General features: G+C 42.2%; 1 non-coding gene across 1 annotated transcript; it reads right to left on the bottom strand.

The window, feature by feature from the left end:
• Window positions 1-489: 489 nt before the first annotated feature.
• On the bottom strand, window positions 490-575 carry TRNAQ-UUG (transfer RNA glutamine (anticodon UUG)). The gene has a single exon. It is a non-coding gene; the product is annotated as a tRNA-Gln (tRNA).
• Between the last annotated feature and the right edge of the window lie 22,223 nt (window positions 576-22,798).

Below are 22,798 nucleotides of genomic sequence, written 5' to 3'. Positions count from 1 at the left end.
TTCCTCCACAAATGGCTTCCCATTCATTTTCCCTCCTATGGATACCATCACTGCATTCCCCCATTTACCTAATCTTGACCTGGGAGTTTTCTCTCTCTTTTGCCCTCTTCATCTAACTGATCTGTAAGTGCCATCAACCGGTTTTCCCTAAGTGACCATAAAATCAACTCCCCCTTCTCCAGTTCCACTGTCTTGGTTTAAACAGTCATCTTTCTTCTGCTGGATTATTTAAGTAACTTTCTAACCGGTCTTCCTGACTTGATCATTCCCCTCATTAATAGTCCACTGCCTGATTAATCTTTCTAAGATGCAAAGAAGTTAACAACCCCAGGCATTAAGCCTACCAACAACCCATCATGACTTTTTTTTTTTTTTAATGTTTATTTATTTTCTGAGAGAGAGAGAGACAGAGCACAAGCAGGGGAGGGGCAGAGAGGGAGGGAGACACAGAATCCGAAGGAGGCTCCAGGCTCCGAGCTGTCAGCACAGAGCCCGACGTGGGGCTCGAACCCACAAACCGTGAGATCATGACCTGAGCCAAAGTCTGGCGCTTTAACCAACTGAGCCACCCAGGCGCCCCAACCCTTCATGACTTTTAAGATCATTTCTGAGGGTAAGATTTTTCAGTATCTGGTCACATCCCATTTGACCAGTCTTGACACGTTGACCAGCACGTTGAGAAGATTCCATCGGTAATGCTTCTCTTTTGTATGGCTAGCACTGTGCTACAGGTGCTGTGTAGCATGCATAAATGTCATAGGTCAATAGTGTGGCTGCCAGAACCTAAAGAGAAAAAAAGATCCAATAGGAAAGATAAACATGGGGGTGCCTGGGTGGCTCAATCGGTTTCGCGCCTAACCCTTGATCTCGGCTCAGGTCATGATCTCGTGGTTTGCGGGCTCCAGCCCCGCATCGGACCTGGCTGCTGACAGCGCAGAGACCGCTTGGGGTTTCTGGTCTCTCTGCCCCTCCCCCGCTTGCCCTCTCTCTGTCTCTCTCAAAAATAAATAAGTAAACTTAAAAAAAAGAGAAAAGGTAAACCTGCATGTCGTTATTGCTGTATTGGTTGAGATGAAATCATACCTGTTTTATGATAAGGAAACATTTTTGAAAGACACGGAGCAAACATGCATGATTTCTTGCATCTCGTTTGTTGATTGCACATTGTATTTTATTAATTTTTTTTTAACGTTTATTTATTTTTGAGACAGAGAGAGACAAAGCATGAACGGGGGAGGGGCAGAGAGAGAGGGAGACACAGAATCGGAAGCAGGCTCCAGGCTCTGAACCGTCAGCCCAGAGCCCGACGCGGGGCTCCAACTCACGGACCGCGAGATCGTGACCTGAGCTGAAGTCGGATGCTCAACCGACTGAGCCACCCAGGCGCCCCTGCACATTGTATTTTAAAATTCTCTCCGCTTTTCGCTTTCAGTAGGTTAGGAAGAGTCAGTAACGTAGAATCCGATTGTGAAGAGATGGTGGCTGCAGATTTTAAAATGTCCGTGTATCAGCGTTGAAAGATTTGGATAACAAAATGATTGGGAGCAGCGGCGTGTCTGCAGGGGATGCTGGGACCCAAGCAGGGATGCTGCTGGGCTGGTGGACGTTCCTACCCTGGAACTGGAGGCTTTGTGGGTTCCCAGCCCAGCGGGCTTTGTAACTTTCCTGCGATCAGATGCAGTAAATGCCTCCCTGACTGATGAGTGCTGTTGTAATCTGAGCTACTGACCCTCTGTGGGCAAAATGTAATTTTTGCTTATCTACCAGTGGGCCTTCAGAGTTTTTAAAATGCTCTCACAATAGTGATTACTAATACTCATGCTACGGAGAAGGGGCCCAAGTCTCAGAAATTGAAATGTCTTGTCCAAATTCACAAGGCCAACAAACCGATGCATGGGGAAATGGAGACCAGGGTTTCCAACTCCTACTTTATATAACACGTGCAGGGGTCCACTTTCACTGTGTAACCTGGGAGAGAAGAATCTAGAAAATGAACAATGCTTTATGCCTTGTTCATGGGAAGTCAAGGGCCAAGGGGAGGACAGTCACTGAGTCTACCAGTCCAGGACTGGTGATGCAGGGATCGGCAGGACAGAGTGGCCCAGAAGAGAGGAGCACTCTCTCCAGGTGAAGCACCCTGTGAACAAGCCAGGTGGGAGACACCAGGGCTTTTATTCTGAAGGGAAGGCAGCAGGCATGCCATCCAGAGTCAGGAAGGGCAACTGGCTACCCTCATGGGTGAAACTCCGGTGATGGGATGTGCCGGCACATGAAATAACAGCTCTGGACCTGCTTATTTTACATAATCACTGATCGGGAATGACATGAGACCCCACCATGCATCAGAACTTCACAAACCCGGCCCAGAGGCCCGCGGAAGGGACAGTCTTCTAACAGCGCTTTCCACTCGTGATTGTAAACAGTCCACGCTGGTCCTTTTAATCTTGTGACTATTAATTTTCCTGTTTGTTGTGGTGGGGGAGCCTAAGGCAGAGTGTGATCCAGAGGGAGCTGGTGGCAGGCAAGGGCTTCACGGGACAGCCAGGGCCAGAGGGGACTGTCTCTTCCCGGGAGAGTGAGGGGCTCAAGTCGGTGGCTAAGGCACTGATTCTGGAGCCAAGCCACATGGTGTTTGAATTTTGGCTCCCCTTATGGAATAAATTAGAACAAGTGGCTTATCCTCTCTGAGCCTCAGTTTCCCCATCTACAATGCAGAGGCAATAATAGTACCATGTACCTATGTTATATGTATATTACCTTTCATCGTGTGCCATTACTTCACTAAAAGTCTGTCTTTAGCACATATTCACATGCCAATGCACATGCACACAGGAATGCACACACATGAAATGCACACTCATGTGCACGAGAACATGCACACACATGCACACGCACACCCTGAGCCAATCTACTTGATCCTAAGACACACTGCAAATAAAGGGTCAGAAGTTTGGCATGCTTGTCTCATATATTCCAAAGTGAGTTGGCCATTTTTCTGATCTCTATCTGTTTTAATATGAAATTTATTGTCACACTGGCTTCCATACAACACCCAGTGCTCATCCCAACAGGTGCCCTCCTCAATGCCCATCACCCGCTTTTCCCTCCCCCCCACCCCCCATCAACCCTCAGTTTATTCTCAGTTTTTAAGAGTCTCCTACGGTTTGCCTCCTTCCCTCTCTGTAACTTTTTTCCCCCCTTTCCCTCCCCCATGGTCTTCTGTTAAGTGTCTCAGGATCCACATATGAATGAAAACACATGGCATCTGTCTTTCTCTGCCTGATTTATTTCACTTAGCATCACACTCCCCAGTTCCATCCACGTTGCCACAAATGGCCAGATTTCATTCTTTCTCATCGCCAAGTAGTATTCCACTGTATATATAACCCACATCTTCTTTATCCACCCGTCCGTTGATGGACATGTAGGCTCTTTCCATAATTTGGCGATTGTTGAAAACGCTGCTATAAACATTGGGGAACAAGTGCCCCTATGCATCAGCACTCCTGTATCCCTTGGGTAAATTCCTAGCAGTGCGATTGCTGGGTCATAGGGTAGGTCTCTTTTTAATTTTTTGAGGAGCCTCCACACTGTTTGATACAGGAGGGTATTAAGTAATGGAGGCCACGCGACCTAAGAAACATCCACATTCCTCCACAAAGACTTTCTGGCTTCCCAACCAGTTGCCGAGTTTTATAGCTTTGCATCTAAACCCTGACATTTCCACCAGGGGTTGGTGAGCTCTGGCCCTATTTGGTGGCTGCCTATTTTTGTATAGCTCGTGAGCTAAGAATGGTTTTTACCATGGCCGAAGGAAAAAAAAAATCAAAAGAATATCGTTTTTGACGTGGGAAAATTGCATGGGCTTCAGTGTCACGTTCATAACTCCATGTGCGCTGGTGCACGCTCATTCTTTTGTGGGTCGTCTTCCAGCCGCTTTGACGCTGCGACCGCAGAGCTGAGTTGTGACAGAGGGTACCCTCGGCCCACAAAATCTGGACTGTTCGCTGCCTGCCGACAGGTTACTTGAACTCTCTACGTCTCAGTCTTCTCACCTGTGGGGTGGGGAAGATGATTCCCAACTCACAGGACCGTGGAAGGATTGGATGCGGTAATGCGTAAGGTGCAGCACAGTCACTGACTCACGGTAGCCACGAAATGAACCTTGGTCCCTCCTTCCACCCCCTCTAATGAAGACAGGGCATCACAGACCCATATTTGGGGGAGAACGTACCAGTCTTCCCCCACCGTGAAGGGCAGGCTGACTGTGGCGTTATGATCACGTTTACATGTTCTGCTGTCTTCTGGTGGCCCAAACGCGGAGGCAGGCCCATGTGTTTGTAATTGTGAGAGACACAAACTTGGCCTTGGTACTTCTCAGTCTTCTCTATCCTGGGCCCTTTCTTCTCCAGCATATCAGCTATCCATCATCACAACAACACCACACAACAAAAAACCCCAGCATGTGGATGGCACACAACAATATACATTTATTTAGTCTCTGAGCCTAAGGTCTTCAACTGATCTGGGTCGTTCCCTCACACAGGCCCCTTGGGACTTGACTGGCTTTTGGCTGCCCTAGGGTGACCTTGGCTGGTGCCCTGCGGCTTTGATGCCAGTGTCTTTGAACTTCCCCCAGGCTAACTCAGGCAGTTCTCAGGACAACACAAATGTGTAAGAGCAATCAAGCCTAATCACCCAAGCGCCTTCCAAGCCTTTCATCTATCCCATTGGCCAAGACAAGACCTGAGGCCAAGCTCAGAGTCCACTTTTACAAATATACTCTCCCTCACTATGGGAGAAGCTCCAGAATCACATGGGAAGGAGCCGGCATGTGAAAAAGGCTGTTGCGTGACCATCACCCTTGAGAGCTCCTTAACCAGGGCATTTCTGCTCTCCTCCCTTTCCCCAGTCCGTCCCTGTTTTCAAAACAGGTTGCTAAAGCCCATTCAGAAGCAGAAATCAATTTGAAAGGAGTAACAAAAGTTTAAGATCCTGCCTTTGTTGGTAGTATTTATTTTAACTGGTTGCAAACTGTGAGTTAGGGCATGTCACTAGGCGGAATTTCAGGGAGCAAGAGACAGCGGTTGGTAGGCAAACTGTAGAAGAGAACCTGCTTCCCCATTTCTTTGGGGGGCATGCAACCTAGGTGGTCCCCCACTTGGCCAGCTGGCAGCCAGAGTGGAAATGGGAGCTATTGACTCAGGGAACTCTGACCACACGACTATTAAAATCCCTTGGAAACCCTGACAGCGCTCTGCTCGCTACCATTAAAATGGCTCGGGCTCCCTTGCCAGCTGGTGGGCCGGGGAGTGAACCTCTTTTCCTACCTCTTCCCACTGCAGAATTCTGCCAAAAAATACATTTGTTCTCCAATTGTCATAGACTTCACTGAACTTAGAAGACTCTCCAGACATTCAAGTCACCCACTCTTTCAAAACCAATCTCTTTGTGTGGCTGAACCGGCATTCAAGCTAAAACTTGTTTATCCGTAACGTCTCTTTCTCTGTGTATGTTCCGCATCCCTTTGGGTAATATTGCCACTTTTTTGCACATTCACGTCCAGTAGAGGGAATGGCAATCATTGGTTATAGGAACTCTGTGCATATGACCGGGAAATCATGTGCACATTGTTAAATAATTTTTCTTACTCGCGTGGCAGAGAACAGTTCCCCTGGAACTATTCGTGTGCGTTTTCGATCCCACCCTGAGCATTCATTCATTTGCTTTCTTGTTCATTAAAATTAAACACACTTTATTGTGCAACTAGCATGGCGGGCCTGTTCTGCGCTGTTGATCCAGGGGCAGAGCAAGGCACGGATTTGTTTTCTAGAAACATTTAGCCCACTGAGCACAGCCAACAGAAGAGAAGTTTTCAGACCACCTTTTTCCCTACGTGGCCAATAGCTCTCCACCTTTCTGGTGTTGGGAGACGCTTCCTCAAGCGAAACCATAGCCTTGGCTCAGTTAAGACCATAAGAAAACCAGCAAGGTTGTCCATTTCTTTTCCTCTCTTCCTGGGGAAAATGGGGGCTTTTGACTGTCACAGACCGCTCCCCCCTCCCCCTCCCCCATAAATCTCTCTCTCCTTGTCCATCTAGTTCTCTTCGCGGCTTCTTTGAGAGCATTAAAAACCACTCCTATGTCCAAACTCAGCCAGAGTGCAGCCTCCATCCAGCAAGTGAATGCTCACTGAACGAGGTGCTGGGTCCAGATGCACAAGACACGGCCTTCATTGTCACAAAGATCAGAATCCATGGGGGAGACCTGGTGTCCTTCAGTAAGTTCAGTGCTACATATGTGCATAAAGTCCCGTGTAAGAACATAGATGTGGCAGGGATCGGCGCAGGTGAATTAAGAACTTTGCAAAGTTCCACAAAGCCTTTGGAGCCAGCTCTGATTGTTTCCTTTAGTGAAATTCCCTCAAACATGCAAGCATTTATATAAACATCAGTGTTTCTCTCTGCGATTCTGTGGGATTTCTGAAATGTGCATCTATTTAGTCTAAGATGAAATGCTCGTTATAAGATGAAAAAAATTAAACATGCATTCCTCAGTGTTTGGACCTCAACCGCAAACTGAACTCCCAAAAAGAGTCATTAAATCACAATGTGTGCTTAAAATAACAAATTTGAAAGAAAAATGTTCCAAGACATTAAACTTCAAAATGATCTCTGACTGCAATTCCTTCTGCTTGTGAGTCTGGACATTATTTAGGCCCGCTGAAAACATCAAGGGAGAGATTGGCAGGGGGTCCTGGGAGGGAACACAGGATGGGCGTGCTGAGTGGGAGCATAAGTAGTTGGGTGCCTGGTGTTCCCATGGGACGCAGCATTCCTAACAGTTTGTGAGTGGACATCGGGGTCCGGAATCAGCTTCAAAATCCACAGAAAACTTTTTTTTCCCCTGAAAATTCTGAGAAAGTGGTTCAGTGGATATAAGTGGGTTATATAAGTGGGTCACTCGGCCAGTGAGAAGGATTCCTCCGTGGAACCCCCGAGGGACAAATCAGGTGCCTTTCCTCCAAGGGCAGAATAGTCCTTGGGTCAGGAGTACTCAATGCCGGAAAGGGACATGTGCATATTGAGGTCACCTGGCAGCCTCCTGTGAACGTCTTCTCGCCTCCATATCCCCCTGAAGAAATGGGCTTTCTGGCTTTCCTTCACCTCACGTCACTTCGCCTCAGCCCTAGGCGAGTGCCAGCCGAGCCCATCCACACTACCTTTGCAGGAGAAGGAGAAGCGATAGCAACTAAATCATGTAGGATTTCAGAACATACATCTCTACCAACTACTGATTGATCAGAGCCAGAAGATCAGATCAGATACATTTCCATAACCTGCTAGTGATAATATTAGGTTCAAAAGCAATTATTTCCTGACTCTAATCAGGGGCTAGGTACTTGCAGCCTAGAAGGAATTCAAGGTGAAGGGGTGCCCTTGTCTCTGGACCGGGCCAACCCCAAGGGCTTCCCCCGGATTGTGCAAGAACTAGGAAGCACGTCTTAGAAAAAAATATGTAAAGAACTAAATGTTTACTGGAGACAAAACACAAAGGGTGGATGGCAGAGCTTCCTTCGAATGTTTGAAGTACTATTGTCTGGAGGAGGAAAAAACTTTGTTTTGGTCGTGGCTCCAGATGATGGAATTGGAACAGATAGGAAGAGGTTATAAGGATCCAGGCTTTGCATCAATGTGAAAAGAGCATTCTAGCAGAATTGTTTACAAAAGCAACGCCCTTCTCTGAGGAGGAAGGGATTCCGTCTTTGAACTTGTTCAGGAAGAGCTAGAGAAGCACCTGTCAAGGATGCCGGAGGAGACCCCTCCGATTTGGGATGGCCAGGGCTCCTGGTAAGAGGCAAATCCAACGTTTCCAAATTTCCCCCACAGAGCCACTTTCCATGCTAATACACAGGGGGAGGGTAAGAGAAGTTCGATTCATCTGTTTGTCTGCAGGGTAAGTCCTTTCTGAGTTGGCAAATGGGGATGCTGTAAACATTTTCCTATTCTGTTCCACGTTTGTACAAACAAATGTGTTTTTACTGAAACTAATGTAAGTATGTGCTTACTAATGAAGGCACTCGCCCCAAGCACTGACTAACCAAACAGACCTCTTTGTTCAACCCAAATATCTAGGCCCAGTTGTTTTAAACATTAACCAATTAAAAAAACAGAGTCCAGATTTGTCTTAATTCTTTAGCTATGGAAATTGCTGTTAACAAATGCAAAGCCATAGAACTTTCCAGGTGAGCCGGAAGGTGGATATCGTCAGAAGAGTAAAGATGTCTCGTGAACATACAATACAAACGAAGCCCAGCTTTAATGGAGGACTCCCACTGGCACAGTCCCACAGCATAAACTTGGATGGCTCAGCCCTCAAAGAAGCACAGAAATGCTCAAAGGTCTAGGTCATTGTTAATCCTCTAGGTACACCAGTCGCCAGGGAGCCCAAAGTGTCATAAGTGTCATTTTTACCAAATGACACCTCCGTCCCCCAAAGAAAACAGAGACCGTTTACTCAATAGTGTAAACACCAGAAACATCCACATGCTAGAACCATTCTATGAGAATTAAAAAAATGAACAGCTGTTAAAAATTTGCACTACCATTGGGGCACCTGGGTGGCTCAGTCAGCTCAGCGTTCAGCTTAGGCTCAGGTTATGATCTCACGGTTCATGGGTTCAAGCCCCACATCAGCCTTTGAGCGGACAGCTCAGCTTTGGATTCTCTGTCTCCCTCTCTCTCTCTGCCCCTTTCCCATTCGTGCTCGCACGCTCTCTCTCTCTGTCTCTCAAAAATAAATATGCATTTATAAAAAAAAGATTTGCACTACCACAGTGATGGTAGTGTGCCAAGGTTTGTGACCCATGGTGATGGCATAATCCATATGTTGCAAATGACTGGTCGCTGATGCCTGGCTAAATCTGTCTAAGCACGGTAAGAGAGACCTGGTAAGGTGCCTCACAACGGACCAAAAGTGACCCCATCAAAGACAGCTTCACGTGCTGAGAATTTCATGCACTGCACCCAGCAATGATCATTTCCTACTGAGCAGACAAGACTCTGAATTCATATAGGAAAATAGAAATTTGAAATGGGAAGTTGTAGCAAAGCAAGCAGATGAATCGGCAGGTCTTTTCTGAAAAGAACTTTGACCATTTCCCACAACCATTTTATAACAGCTCCCGCTGTTAAGTGATTTGCCAAATCCTTCCCTGCTCCTCACAAAGATATCCCAGTAAATGATATTTCCATGCCTCTTTTGTTATTGCGTGATGTTTTAGGGCCCCCTTTCAGGAAATAAGCGAGGGTTGCGAATTTTGATTTGCAGCACAGAAAGCCACAAATTAACCTTGTTTGTTGACTTGGCATGAGAGAAAGTGTGGGCGCCAGTCTAGAAAGTACTCTGGACTGGAAGGTCATCAACGTGGGTTCAAGTTTAGGTTCCCCAATGTGGTAGGCGAGGGGAACCTCGTCAAATTCCTCACCTGTAGAGAGGAGAGTAACATCTCACCTGCCTACATCTGCAGAGTTGCATGAAACAGTACTGCGTGTTAACATGAAAGCACACATGAGAAATAGGGAATATGAAATAAAAATGCTGAGCAAAATGGAACCACAATGACCCAGGCTGGAATCCTGCTGCTCACCACTTACTCACTCCTGGTACTCTTTAACGAGCTCTAGGATTGCAGTTTGAAACACGAAGATTATAATCTCTAACTCTTTGGGTGGTTACGAGTGCATTAAATAAGGTAATTTGTAGCTGCTCCCAGCAGGGTGACTTGAAAATGGAGGGTGCGGAACACCAACGGTACGTTAGTTAACATTGATTAAGTGCTTAATATATTCCAAGTACTATGCTAACTGCTTTTCACATTCGGTCATTTAAGCTTCAACCTTGTGAGTAGGTAATATTAGTAACTCCACCTCATATACGAAGACATTGGGTATGAGAATAGCTTTACAGCTCATTAAATGTTATTTCCCTTTTTAAGGAAACACACCGGGAGTTCTCCAGCTGAGGTTAGCTACCTTAGGAGTCGGTGAAGGTATTTTAACAGGTTACCTCTGTTCTTCTTTGGGGAATATCATTAATGCTGGGATATTAACAACACGCCCACAGATCTGTCTTACAACTTTATACTTATTTCTTTCTTATTTTGTTTTTATTTTTTGCCAAAAAATGTTATCACTCAGATATTCCCCTTACCTTTATCACCTAGACCCTGCTCAAAATGATTTTATTTTGGGGGCGCCTGGGTGCCTCAGTTGGTTAAGTGTCTGACTCTTGATTTTGGCTCAGGCCATGATCCCAGGGTCATGGAATCGAGCCCCACCACAAGCTCTGTGCTGAGCGTGGAGCCTGCTTAAGATTCTCTCTCTCTCTCTCTCTCTCTCTCTCTCTCTCTCTCCCTTTGCCTCTCTCCCTCACTTGCGCACTCTCTCTCTGTCTCTAAAAAAAACAAAAAAAAAGATTTTATTTTATACCACAAATCTAGACACCAGTAAGAAAGGTTTGCCATCACTTTAGGTATTCGGCAGAACCTACATCAGGGTCTCAAGATTTCTCGACAAAAGTTTTGAGCAATGGAAACATGACTAGAGTAAGGATTAAGGTGATTTTGGTTCCAAAAATCTGATTTATTTTCTTAATATCACACATTAAAATTTTCAGCATTGGGGCCTCCTGTTTTCTCTGCACGATGCTCTCAGCGACTCCTCCTTCCTCTGGGGACTGGGCGTCTTGTCTCCCCTTCCATTTGTGGCTCTTGGCAGGAATCATTTCAAACCCTGACGTGAAGCTTTCGACCTGAGCAGGATGGGCGTTCTTGAGTTAACTAGTGCACTTGCCCTAGTCTGGTCCACTGCTTGGTCACTTTCTCTTAGATTCCTATTGGATGGTGTTCATATTTCCCTTCGGGGTGTCTGTTCACAGCCATCCTAAATTTCAGTATTGCTTCTACGTGCTTATACCCCCTTAGACACTCGCTTATCATTTTATTCACCTATTTCCACTGTCAATCTCTTAGCATTTCAGTTTTGAGTCACACAGGCCACCCCATCATAATTCCAAGGGAGGGCAAATATTTAGCTTCAAGGAAACTCACTCCTGAAGTTAGCTATAACTATCTTCATTTGTCCAGCTGGAGGCTTGAGTCTCAGACAGGTTAAGTGATCACCCCGGGGTCACACAGCTTCCAATTGCAGAATCAGAGTAAACCGCTTCCAAGGCCTGAGGAAGAGCCCTAGAAATTTGGTAGCCATCGTTTTGTATTCTTCTCCGTTCGCAAGTCTCCCAGACTTGGAATGGGGCCTTCAGCAGATGCTCGTCTGTTTTCCTTCATTTCTACCCGGAGCTGAGTACTTCCAGCCGCCCAGGACGTGTGCAAATTCATCACATGCTGCAGAGCTAGGATGCGTCCCTACGCCACGTTTGCACCTCCTCTTTGCACGGGGGTTTTGGTTCGCAAAACTCTTTTGGTAGCATTGCCTCATTTTGTCCTCTCACCAATTCTGCAAAGTAGATGTAACGGGCGTCAGAATCACAGGAGAGTTTTAGGGGAGACCAAGCGGTTCACTGTTGAAGAGCCAGGCTTGGAATTATTGAGACAACTGTGGGTGCCTCATCTTGCTTGACCTCCCTTCTGTCTCTGAGCCTCACTATTTTTGTGAAGAAAATAGAGATGCCAGAGGCACTGAGTGCAGGGTTTGTGTGGATTCATCGAGATAGCCGCCCAGAGAGGCAGAGAGGCAGAGTAAATTTTGGGGGGCATCCAGCTGATGACTGGCAATTCTTTTTTTTTTTTCTTAATGTTTATTTATTTTTTGAGAGAGAGAGAGAGAGAGAGAGAGAGCAAGCAGGGGAGGGGCAGAGAGAGAGAAAAAGAGAGACAGAATCCCAAGCAGGGTCCACGCCGTCAGGGCAGAGCCTGACATGGGGCTCGAACCCATGAACTGTGAGATCATGACCTGAGCCCAAATCAAGAGTTGGACACCTGACCAACTGAGCCACCCGGGCACCCCCGACTGGCAATTCTTTTGGCTAAGAGCTGGTGCCCTGCCACAGCGTCCTGTTCTCTCTTCTGGCATGCCTACTTCTTTTAGGGATGAGGAAGTGAAGGAAGATACAGGCGGAGGAAGTAACTTGCACAGGTCACAAGCAGGCATGGAGACATATGCCCCGACACCCACACGCGAGAGGTGGCATTAAGTGGTGATGTCCTGCACAGCTTCCTCATATGGGTACAATAAAAAGACTCACCCCACAGGATTATTAGGAGCATTAAGTGAGTTATGGCTCATTTAGGACAACTTTGAGAGGACAATTACAACAGTATCTGGCATAGAGCACCCGGTCCGTGTTAGCTATTAGTGCTGATCACGGTTTCACCTACGCTTGGGGCCACTGTCTACTGGCTCTATGGGATGGCTCTTACTACCCAAGGACCCACGTTCTGCCCACAAAGAACTTTTATCTGAATCTGCCTCCATGCCACCTTTTTTTTTTTTTTAATGGCAACCACTTTAGGATCCTCCAGAATCTCAGGGACAGAAAGTCAGGAGACCCAACACCCAGTGTCTTTGGAAGAAAAGACTGATACACAGACCCACCTTCCCTGACTCACCTCTCACGTTCTTGGACACTCTTTCCTAATAACTACATCTTTTTAGATTTGTTCCCCCTTTTCTCTCCAGGGAACCCTCCATCTATAATCATCACTTTCTGAAGTATCCAAATAATTAGCCTCCTCTGCAATTTCTTTGGTCTCTCTCCATTTCATCTGTGTTGTCGGAAGCACAACAATCTGAAACCCATATTGTAATCAGGTCATTCCTAGGAACTGTTCTTCTCCTGAGTTACTCATCAGGGGTCAGGACCCTTGTCCTTTTTAAAACGTTTTCATTTAAATTCTGGTTAGTTAACATACAGCGCAATATTGGTTACAGTAGAATGCAGTAATTCATCACTTACATACAACACCTAGTGCTCATCGTAACAACTGCCCTGCTTAATACCCATCACCCGTCTAGCCCATCCCCCACCCACCTCCCTCTATCAGCCCTCAGTTCATTCTCCATTGTTAAGTGTCACTCTCTCTCTTTCTTCCCTCTTCCCATATGCCCATCTGTTTTGTTTCTTAAATTCCATATATGAGTGAAGTCATATGGTTTTGGGTGGTGTCTAGGTGGCCCCGTTGGTTGAGCATCCAACAGTTGATTTTGGCTCAGATCATGATCTCATGGTTTGTGAGTTTGAGCCCCATCTTGGGCTCTGTGCTGACAGTGCAGAGCCTGCTTAGGATTCTCTCTCTCCCTCTCTCTCTGCCCCTCCCCTGCTCTCTCTCTCTCTTTCTTTTAAAATAAATAAATAAACTTTAAAAATTATGTGGTATTTGTCTTTCTCTGACTCATTTCACTTAACATAATACACTCCAGCTCCATCCATGTTGTTGCAAATGGCAAAATTTCATTCTTTCTGATGGCTGAGTAATATTCCATTGCACACACACACACACACAACACATCTTATCCATTCATTAGTTGATGGACATTTAGGCTCTTTCTATAGTTTGCCTATTGTTGATAATGTTGTTATAAACATAAACATCGGGGTGCACGTACCCCTTCAAATCTGTATTTTTTTGTCCTTTGGGTAAATACTCAGTAGTACAATTGCTGGATCATAGGGTGGTTCAATTTTTAATTTCTTGAGGAACCTACATACTGTTTTCCACAGTGACTGTACCAGTTTGCCTTCCCATCAGCAGCGCAAGAGCCATCTGACAGGTGTGAGGTGATAGCTCATTGTCGTTTTGATCTGTATTTCCCTGATGATATGATGTTGAGCATCTTTTCAATGTGTCTGTTAGCCATCTGGATGTTTTCTTTGCAAAAGTGTCTATTCATGTCTTCTGTCCACGTCTTCACCGGATTATTTGTTTTTTTTTGGTGTTGAGTTTGATATGTTCTTTATGGATTTTGGATACTAACCCTTTATCAGATATGTGATTTGCAAATATCTTCTCCCATTCTGTAGGCTGCCTTTTAGTTCTGTTGATTATTTTCTTTGCTGTGCAGAAGCTTTTTATCTTGATGAAGTCCCAATTTTTGCTTTTGTTTCCCTTGCCTCCAGCAACACGTCTAGTAAGAAGTTGCTCAGGCTGAGGTTAAAGAGGTTGCCGCCTATGTTCTCCTTTAGGATTTTGATGGTTTCCTATCTCTTCACCAAACTGTGTTGGGAAAACTGGACAGCTACATGCAGAAGAATGAAACTGGACCACTTTCTTATACCATACACAAAAATAAGTTCAAAATGGATGAAAGACCTAAATGTGAGACAGAACCACTGTCTTTTGTAATGGCATGACTAAAAATTTCCAGCCAGCGGGTTTCAACCAATGAGCTCTTCCAAAGCAAATCATAATTGGCTCATTGCTAAACATTCAAAGTCACACTATAATCCTTAACACCTGAATCATGGCATAAATACCCACCATGTAATATCCAATATCTGTAACTGTGGCTCTCCCCAGGTAATCTCCTATAAGGTGTAGCTGAGGTCCCTTCTGAATCTGAGCCTAATGAGCTTTATACCAGGTGACCAGAGCTGATTGTCAAATGTTAAGAAATTTTGCAAGTTGGTTGTTAATTGTTGGTAGTTTGAAATTGGCTGTGGTGGGAGTATTGATAGCTTGGGAATCAGCAAATGCTATAAAAGTGGGCCTTTTTTCCCTTTGTTTTGCCAGTATAGCACTGAAGTCATCTACTTAATCACTCTTTCTCCTGTGATCCACACTGCTACCTTATCATATAGTCAGTTCCCAGGTATAGAGGGATCTGAGTGCTCTATGCCATTTTATCAGCCTTTTATTTTTTCTTGACCAGAACCACACTGATTTTAGTACTGTGTCTTTGAAGCATATGTTAATAGCTTGTAGAGCAAGATCGCACTTCTGTGCTCCTCTTTTTCAAAGTTGACTTAAGTCTTCATACACCATTAAATATTAGAATATTATGCCACGTATATTTTAGAATAAGTTTACCATATGCCTTAAATATATATATCTGGCATTTGATTGAGGTAGTTTTGATATTACAGAACACTGTTGGGAGAATTAATATCCTCAAAAAATTAGTCATTCCAAGAACATGATTAATTGTCCATATATTCAGATTATATTTCACAAAATGTAATTAAATTGTAACATTTTTCTAAACAGCTTTTTCTCATGATTTGTTATTTTCTAATGCTTTACCAATATTGTTACATGGTTGAATTTCTTTTTTTCTATTATTTTCTAGTTGATTGTCGATCAGCTTGAAAAATGGTATTGATTTTTGAAATGTAACCTTACTGAACTCTCTTATTGTTTTTATTGGGTCCATTGCATTTTTTATGATCATAATGTCTGAAATAATGATAGGTTTATTTCTTCCTTTTCAATTATCATGCTGCTTTTTCCCCTTTCATTTCTTTTTAATTTTTTTTTTTTAACATTTATTTATTTTTGAGACAGAGAGAGACAGAGCATGAACAGGGGAGGGGCAGAGAGAGAGGGAGACACAGAATCTGAAACAGGCTCCAGGCTCTGAGCGGTCAGCACAGAGCCTGACGCGGGGCTCGAACTCACGGACCACGAGATTGTGACCTGAGCAGAAGTCGGCCGCTTAACCGACCGAGCCACCCAGGCGCCCCTTCCCTTTCCTTTCTTGATAATGACCAGCACCTACAGTGCCAGATTAAGCAGTAGCAAGGATAAGAAGTCAACAGAACTTGACCCAAAAATGACTGAGATATGGGAACTATAGGGAAGATGTTAAATATTTAAATAAATATTTAGGGGCGCCTAGGTGGCTTAGTCAGTTGAGCACCAACTTCAGCTCAGGTCATGATCTCACAGTTTGTGAGTTCAAGTCCCAGAGGGGGTTCTGTGCTGACAGCTCAGAGCCTGGAGCCTGCTTCAGATTCTGTGTCTCCCTCTCTCTCTGTCCTTTCCCCTGCTCGCATTCTGTCTCTCTTGCTCTCTCAAAAATGCATAAACATTAAAAAATTGTAAATAAATAAATATTTAATTAAAAAAATATTTAAATAAAGATTTTAAATATGTTGCTAAATCTAGTACAGTAGGAGAACAACATGCATGAACAGATGGGGATTTGGGCACAGAGATATAAACCAAAAACAGAGTCAGATGGAAATGTTAGTAATAAGACACATGATACCAGACATGAAGAAATCCTTCAATGGGCTTATCAGAAAACGGGACATAGCAGGATTAAAAAAAACAAAACTTTGAAAACATATAGGTAAATAGAAATTAAAGCAAACACACACACACACACACACACACACACAAACAAAAAATAAAAAGAATAAAACATATAAATTGTGTAGGACAATATCAAATACATAGCAGACAGAGAGTGAATGGGCAGAAGAAATATTTGAAGAGACGAAGGCTGAGAACTATTTAAATTAGTAAGTCAGTATATAAAAATCTCAGGACTGAAGCAAGATTTAAAAAAGAAAACAAAAACAGAACAGGAATGCCTGGGTGGCTCAGTCATGAACTTCTGACTCTTGATGTCAGCTCAGATCATGATCTCATAGTTTGTGGGTTGGAGCCCCGCATGGGGCTCTGCACTGACAGCATGGAGACTGCTTGGGATTCTCTCTCCTTCTCTCTCTGCCCCTCCCCTGGTTTTTTTTTAAAAAGACAAAAAAACCTAAGTGCATCACAATCAAACTGTAGAAATACAGATAAAAGAGAAAATCTTGAAGGCAGCTTGAGAATAAAGAAAACTTACACAGTGGGGGGGGGGGGATCTAAAAGTTAGAGTCAATTTCTCATCAGAAATTTATCAAGCCTAAAGAAGATTGAGAGACATTTTAAAGTATTGAAAGAAAAATCAATCAACCCAGCGTTCTGTGTCCAGAGAAAATATCTTACAGAAATAAGGCAGAACAAAGACTTTTTAGACAAATAAAAGCTGAAATAATTCACTGCCAACCAACACTGAAGAAAGTTTGTCAGGAAGAAAAAGTAGGATAGCAGATGAAAATTTGGATGTACACAAAGAAAAGAAGGGTGATGGATATAATAAAAATGATATTAAATGTAACAGACACATTTCTTTTAATATCTTTAAAAATAACTGAGTATCTAATGGAAAAATATTAACAATGTGGGACTTACATGTATAAATAAACTGAATGACAACAATAACATCACACACAGACACGTGCGCGCGCGCACACACACACACACACACACACACACACACATGTTTGCTATAACAGAAGGCTTAAATAAGATCCAGAATCTTATAATACCCAAAATATCCAGGATATAGTTGAAAATCACTCATCATACCATGAACACAGAAAATCTCAATTTGTATAAGAAAAGATAATTAACAGAGGCCAACACTGAGGTGACACAGATGTTGAAATTATTTAAGGATTTTATAGCAGCCATCATAAAAATGCTTCATTGGGCAATTATGAACATATCTGAAACAAATAAAAAACACAGTTTCAGCAAAGAAATAGAAGAAATAGCAAGAAGTAAAAAGGAAACAAATGGAAATTTTAGAACTTCAGTATATAATAACTGAAATTAAAAAGTCTATGGATAGGTTCAGCAGAAGAATAGAGAGGACAAATAAAGCCGTCAATGACCTTAAAGATAGAACAATGCAAATTATCCTATTCTAACAAAAGACAAAAACCTTTTGTTTTGAAAAAACAAAATAAACAGGGCTTCAGGGATTTGTGGTACAGTGACAAAAAACCGAATACTTGTGTCATGAAAGCCTCAGAAGAAGAGAATAAAGAGAGTAGGACTGAAAGGCACTCAAAGAAATAATTGCTAAAATTTTCCAAATTTGGCAAAAGACTTGAACCTAAAGATTCGAGAAGCAGAGTGAACTCCAAACAATAAAAATACAAAGAAATGCATGCAAGACACAATATAATCAAATTTCTAAAACACTAAAAACCAAGAGAATATTTTGAAAGCAGTAAAAGAGAAATAACACCTTAGTTACAAGGAAAACAAATTGAATGACAATGGATTTCTTATCAGAAGCTGTGGAGGCCAGAAGGAAGGGTCACAAGATTTCTGAAGTGCTAAAAGAAAAGATTATCAACCCAGAATCCTGTATTCAGCAAAAATATCCTTTAGGAATGAAGGGGAAACCAACACATTTTCAAATAAAGGAAAACTAAGAGAATTTGTCACCATTAGACCTATCTGAAGTAATGGCTAATGAAAGTTCTTGAAACTGAGAGGAAATGATAAAAAAAAAGGAATCTGAGGAATATTAGGAAAGATGAAAGATGAAAAGCAAAAAAAATTAGATAATAGACTTTCCTTTTCCTTGAGTTTTCTAAATTATGTTTGATTTTGAAGCAGAAATTGTAACATTTTCTGTCATGGTTCTCAACATATGTAGAAGAAATATTTAAGCCAATTCTATTATAATAGAAGATGGTAAAAGAACTACAAGGGAGTAAGTTTTCTACATGTCACTCAAATTGATAAAATGTCAACATCAATAGACTGCAATAAGTTATACATGTATAATACTTAGAAGAACCACTAAAAATCTATACAAAGAGATACACTTAAAAACATTATAGACAAGTCAAAATGGAATTTTTTAAAAGTTCAAGTAACAAACAGGTAGACAAGAAAAAGAAAAAAGGAAAAAAACACACAGGAAACAATGAAAAAACAAAATAGAAAATAGCAGACCTAAACCTTAACAAATCAATAATTACACTAAATTTAAATGGTTTAGACATGCCAATTACCATACAGAGATTGGCAAAGTAGATTAAAAAAAAAAAAAAGAACCATGTCCCAACTATACATACATAAACACACACACACACACACACACACACACACACACACACATTATCTAAAAGAATTCTCTTCAAATACAGTATAGGTAGGTTAAAAATAAAACCATGGAACACCTATCTCAACAACTGCTAGAACACCTAGACAGAAAAATCAGAAAAGATATAGAATACTCAGCAATGCCATTAATCAACAGGATATAATCAACATTTATAGAATACTTCACCCAAAGACAGCAGAAGACATATTCTTTTCACGTGTTCACAAAGCATTTACCAAGACAAATCGTATCCTGGCTTATAAAACAAACCTCAACAAATATTAAAGAACTGAAACCACAGAGAGTGTGTTCTCTGACCACAAAGGGATCAAGGTAGAAACCAATAATAGAAAAACAGGAAAATCTTGAAACACTTGGAAACTAGACCACATACTTCTAAATAACCCATGGGTCAAGAAAGAAGACTCAAGGAAAATACTTTTAAAAATACATTGAGCTGAATAAAAATAAAAATAAAACATACCAAAAGTGTGGGACACAGCTAAAGCAGTGCTGAGAGGGAAACCAACAGCACTAAATGTTTATATCAGAAAATAACAATTAATCAATAAATAGTTCTAGGAAAATCTTCCAAAAATGAGCACATGTTGATATTTCAAGCTTGTGCAATTCTCATTCTTCCAAGCCCCACACATTCAAGATATATTATTGTATCAAATGATCCTGCTCAATAATTTCTTTGTTTAGAGAGTTTTTTCTCTTGGGATTTATCAAAGTTGACCAAGCAATAGGTTGGCCTTACCAGAATGATCTGGATCATAAGCAAACAAAGATAGAATGATTTGCTATGATTTGGTTTCTACTTGATGATTTGTTTAGACATTTAACGAGTAATCAGCTCAGAGTATCATCTCCACTATTGCACTGTGCCATTGATAAGAATGTGAAGTGATTAATTCAAGAAGAATTTATCACAGTAACAGGACGAGCATGAACTGAGAGTGAGACATCTTTATCATGGTGTCTCTATTCTCCGAGGGATGACAGTTTTAAGGGCATTCACAGTCTCATAGGCCAGAGATTCTCATTGTGGTCGTATATTTGTTTTTATTTTCCATCTAAACTGAGAAGGAGGAAATGAGAAATCTCACTTGAGATGACACACTCTTAGCCCAGCTGAGAAGGTTGACTCTCAGCCTGAGAATCTCTGACTTTTGCTCTATTTTGCAGTTGTTTCAGAAGCTGGTGTTTACCAAGGTGTAGCAGTCTCAGAGCATCTGGGTTGCTCAGTCACTTGAGTGTCCAACTTTGGCTCAGGTCATGATCTCACAGTTCGTGGGTTCTAGCCCCTCGTTGGGCTCTGTGCTGACAGCTCAGAGACTGGAGCCTGCTAATGAAAGTCTCCTTCATTATGTCTCCTTCTCTCTCTGCCCTTCCCCCACTCATGCTCTGTCTCTGTCTCTCAAAAATAAATAAACATTAAAAAAAAATTTTTAGGGGCACCTGGGTGGCTCAGTTGGTTGAGTGTCTGACTCTCAGTTTTAGCTCAGGTCATGATCTTACGTTTTGTGAGTTCAAGCCCCACGTCAGGGCTTTGAGCTGACACCACGGAATCTGCTTGGATTTCTCTCTCCCTCTCTCTCTGCCCCTCCCCGACTTGGGCAGTCTCTGTCTCTCTCAAAATAAGTAAATAAATTTTTTAAAATTTTGTAAAAATTTTTTAATATAGTAGTCTCTCAATAAATAACAGCTATTTTAATAATACTGCTATGATAAATGTTGTTAGCAAAGATGATCGGGATGTGGGAAAAACATCTGGCCATATAACTGCCAACTGGATGAGGAAAATAAGGGAGGGAGGGAGAAACTTGCCCAGAATCACACATGAGTTGGGGTTTCAAGATGATGGTAAAACTATGCCTAGAATAGTTGCTGCAAGGATGAAATGAAAATATGCATAAGGACGCACTTTAAAAATTTTTTTAATTCCAGCATAGTTAACGTACCTGTGTTATATTAGTTTCAGTATAGTGACTCAACAATTCTACACATTACTTAGTGATCATCACAAGTGCGTTCTTAATCCCCATAACCTATTTCACCCAACCCCATCCACCTCCCCTCCAGTAACCGTCAGTTTGTTCTCTATAATTAAGAGTCTGTTTTTTTGGTTTGTCTCTTTTTTCCTTTGTTCATTTGGGGGTTTTTTTCTTCTTAAGTTCCACATATGAGTGAAATCCTATGGTATTTGTCTTTCTCTGACTGACCTATTTCATTGAACATTATACCCTCTAGATCCATCCATGTTTGTTTGAAATGTCAAGATTTATTCTTGTTTATGGTTGAGTAATATTCCATTATATATTCTTTATCCATTCACTATCTATGGCCCCTTGGGCTGCTTCCATAATTTAGCTATTGTCAATAATGTTGCTATAAACATGGGGGTACATATATCTTTTGAATTAGTGTTTTCGTATTCTTTGGGTAAATGCTGAGTAGTGGAATTACTGGGTCATATGGTAGTTCTATTTTTAACTTTTTGAGGAACCTCCATACTGTTTTCTGCACCAATATGCATTCTCACCAGCAGTGCCCTATGGTTCCTTTCTTTCCACACCCTCACCAAGACTTGCTGTTTCTTGTGTTTTTGATTTTAGCCATTCTGACAGGTATGAAGTGACATCTCAATTTGGTCTTGATATGCATGTCTCTGATGATTAGCAATGTTGAGCATCTTTTCATGGGGTGCACTTTTAATTAATTTATGGCTTTAAAACAAATGTAATGAATAAAAGTTAGAACGTATCTCAGCAAAAGCATGGTGAATGGAAAACATACATACAATTGCAGAAATAAGTACAAATGTACCCAGTAATCACAGGAACTATAACTTAATTTAACTCACATGTTAAAATACAGAGGATTGAATTTTAAAATTCAGCAACATGCTGATTACGTAAATGAAAATAAAGAGTTCAAAAACGTGATGTTGAGTTTAAATAATTAAATTGTTTTCTAAGATGATACCGCTTATGTATAATTTTAAAACACAGAGAAGAGTACTACACATTGTTTATGAGGATATATGTAATTAAGATATAGACGATAGAGAGGCACATGGGTGGCTCAGTTAGTTAAACATCCTACGCTTGATCTCAGCTCAGGTCTTGATCTCAGGGTCATGAGTCCAAGCCCTGCATTGGACTCCATGCTGGGCATGAAGCCTATTTAAAAAAAATCTAAGAGATAGAAACTAGGGGAACACTCACCAAATTTGTGGCAGGTTCTCTGAGGAGGAGGTAAGCAGGTTTATACCTGGGTGTCAAAGCCAGATGCGACTTTATCACTTTCTACACATTCCATTTTAATAAGATCCAGAGCAAAAAAAAAAAAATGACTGTTAACATCTGTTGTCTTTTAAAGTGAGTAGTCGGCAAGTATGGATCCCTCTATTTCTCTGCCATGTTGGCCCCTCCAATAGCACTGCTAGGAATTTACCCAAGGGATACAGGAGTGCTGATGCAGAGGGGCACGTGTACCCCAATGTTTACAGCAGCACTTTCAACAATCACCAAATTATGGAAAAAGCCTAAATGTCCATCAACTGACGAATGGATAAAGCAGATGTGGCTTATATATACAGTGGAATACTACTTGGCAATGAGAAAGAATGAAATCTGGCCATTTGCAGCAACGTGGTTGGAACTGGAGGGTATTACGCTAAGTGAAATAAGTCAGTCAAAGAAAGACAGATACCATATGTTTCCACTCATATGTGGATCTTGAGAAACTTAACAGAAGACCGTGGGGGAAGGGAAGGGGGAAAAATTTTACAGAGAGGGAGGGATGCAAACCATAAGAGACTCTTAAATACAGAGAACAAACTGAGGGTTGATGGGGGGCGGGGGAGAGGGGGAAAT

Source organism: Panthera onca, chromosome D3, assembly GCF_046562875.1.
Source record: "Panthera onca isolate mPanOnc1 chromosome D3, mPanOnc1 haplotype 2, whole genome shotgun sequence".
Taxonomy (NCBI): Eukaryota; Metazoa; Chordata; class Mammalia; order Carnivora; family Felidae; genus Panthera; species Panthera onca.
The sequence above is the reverse complement of the archived record's forward strand: the minus strand, read 5'-3'. Positions and strand labels throughout refer to the sequence as shown.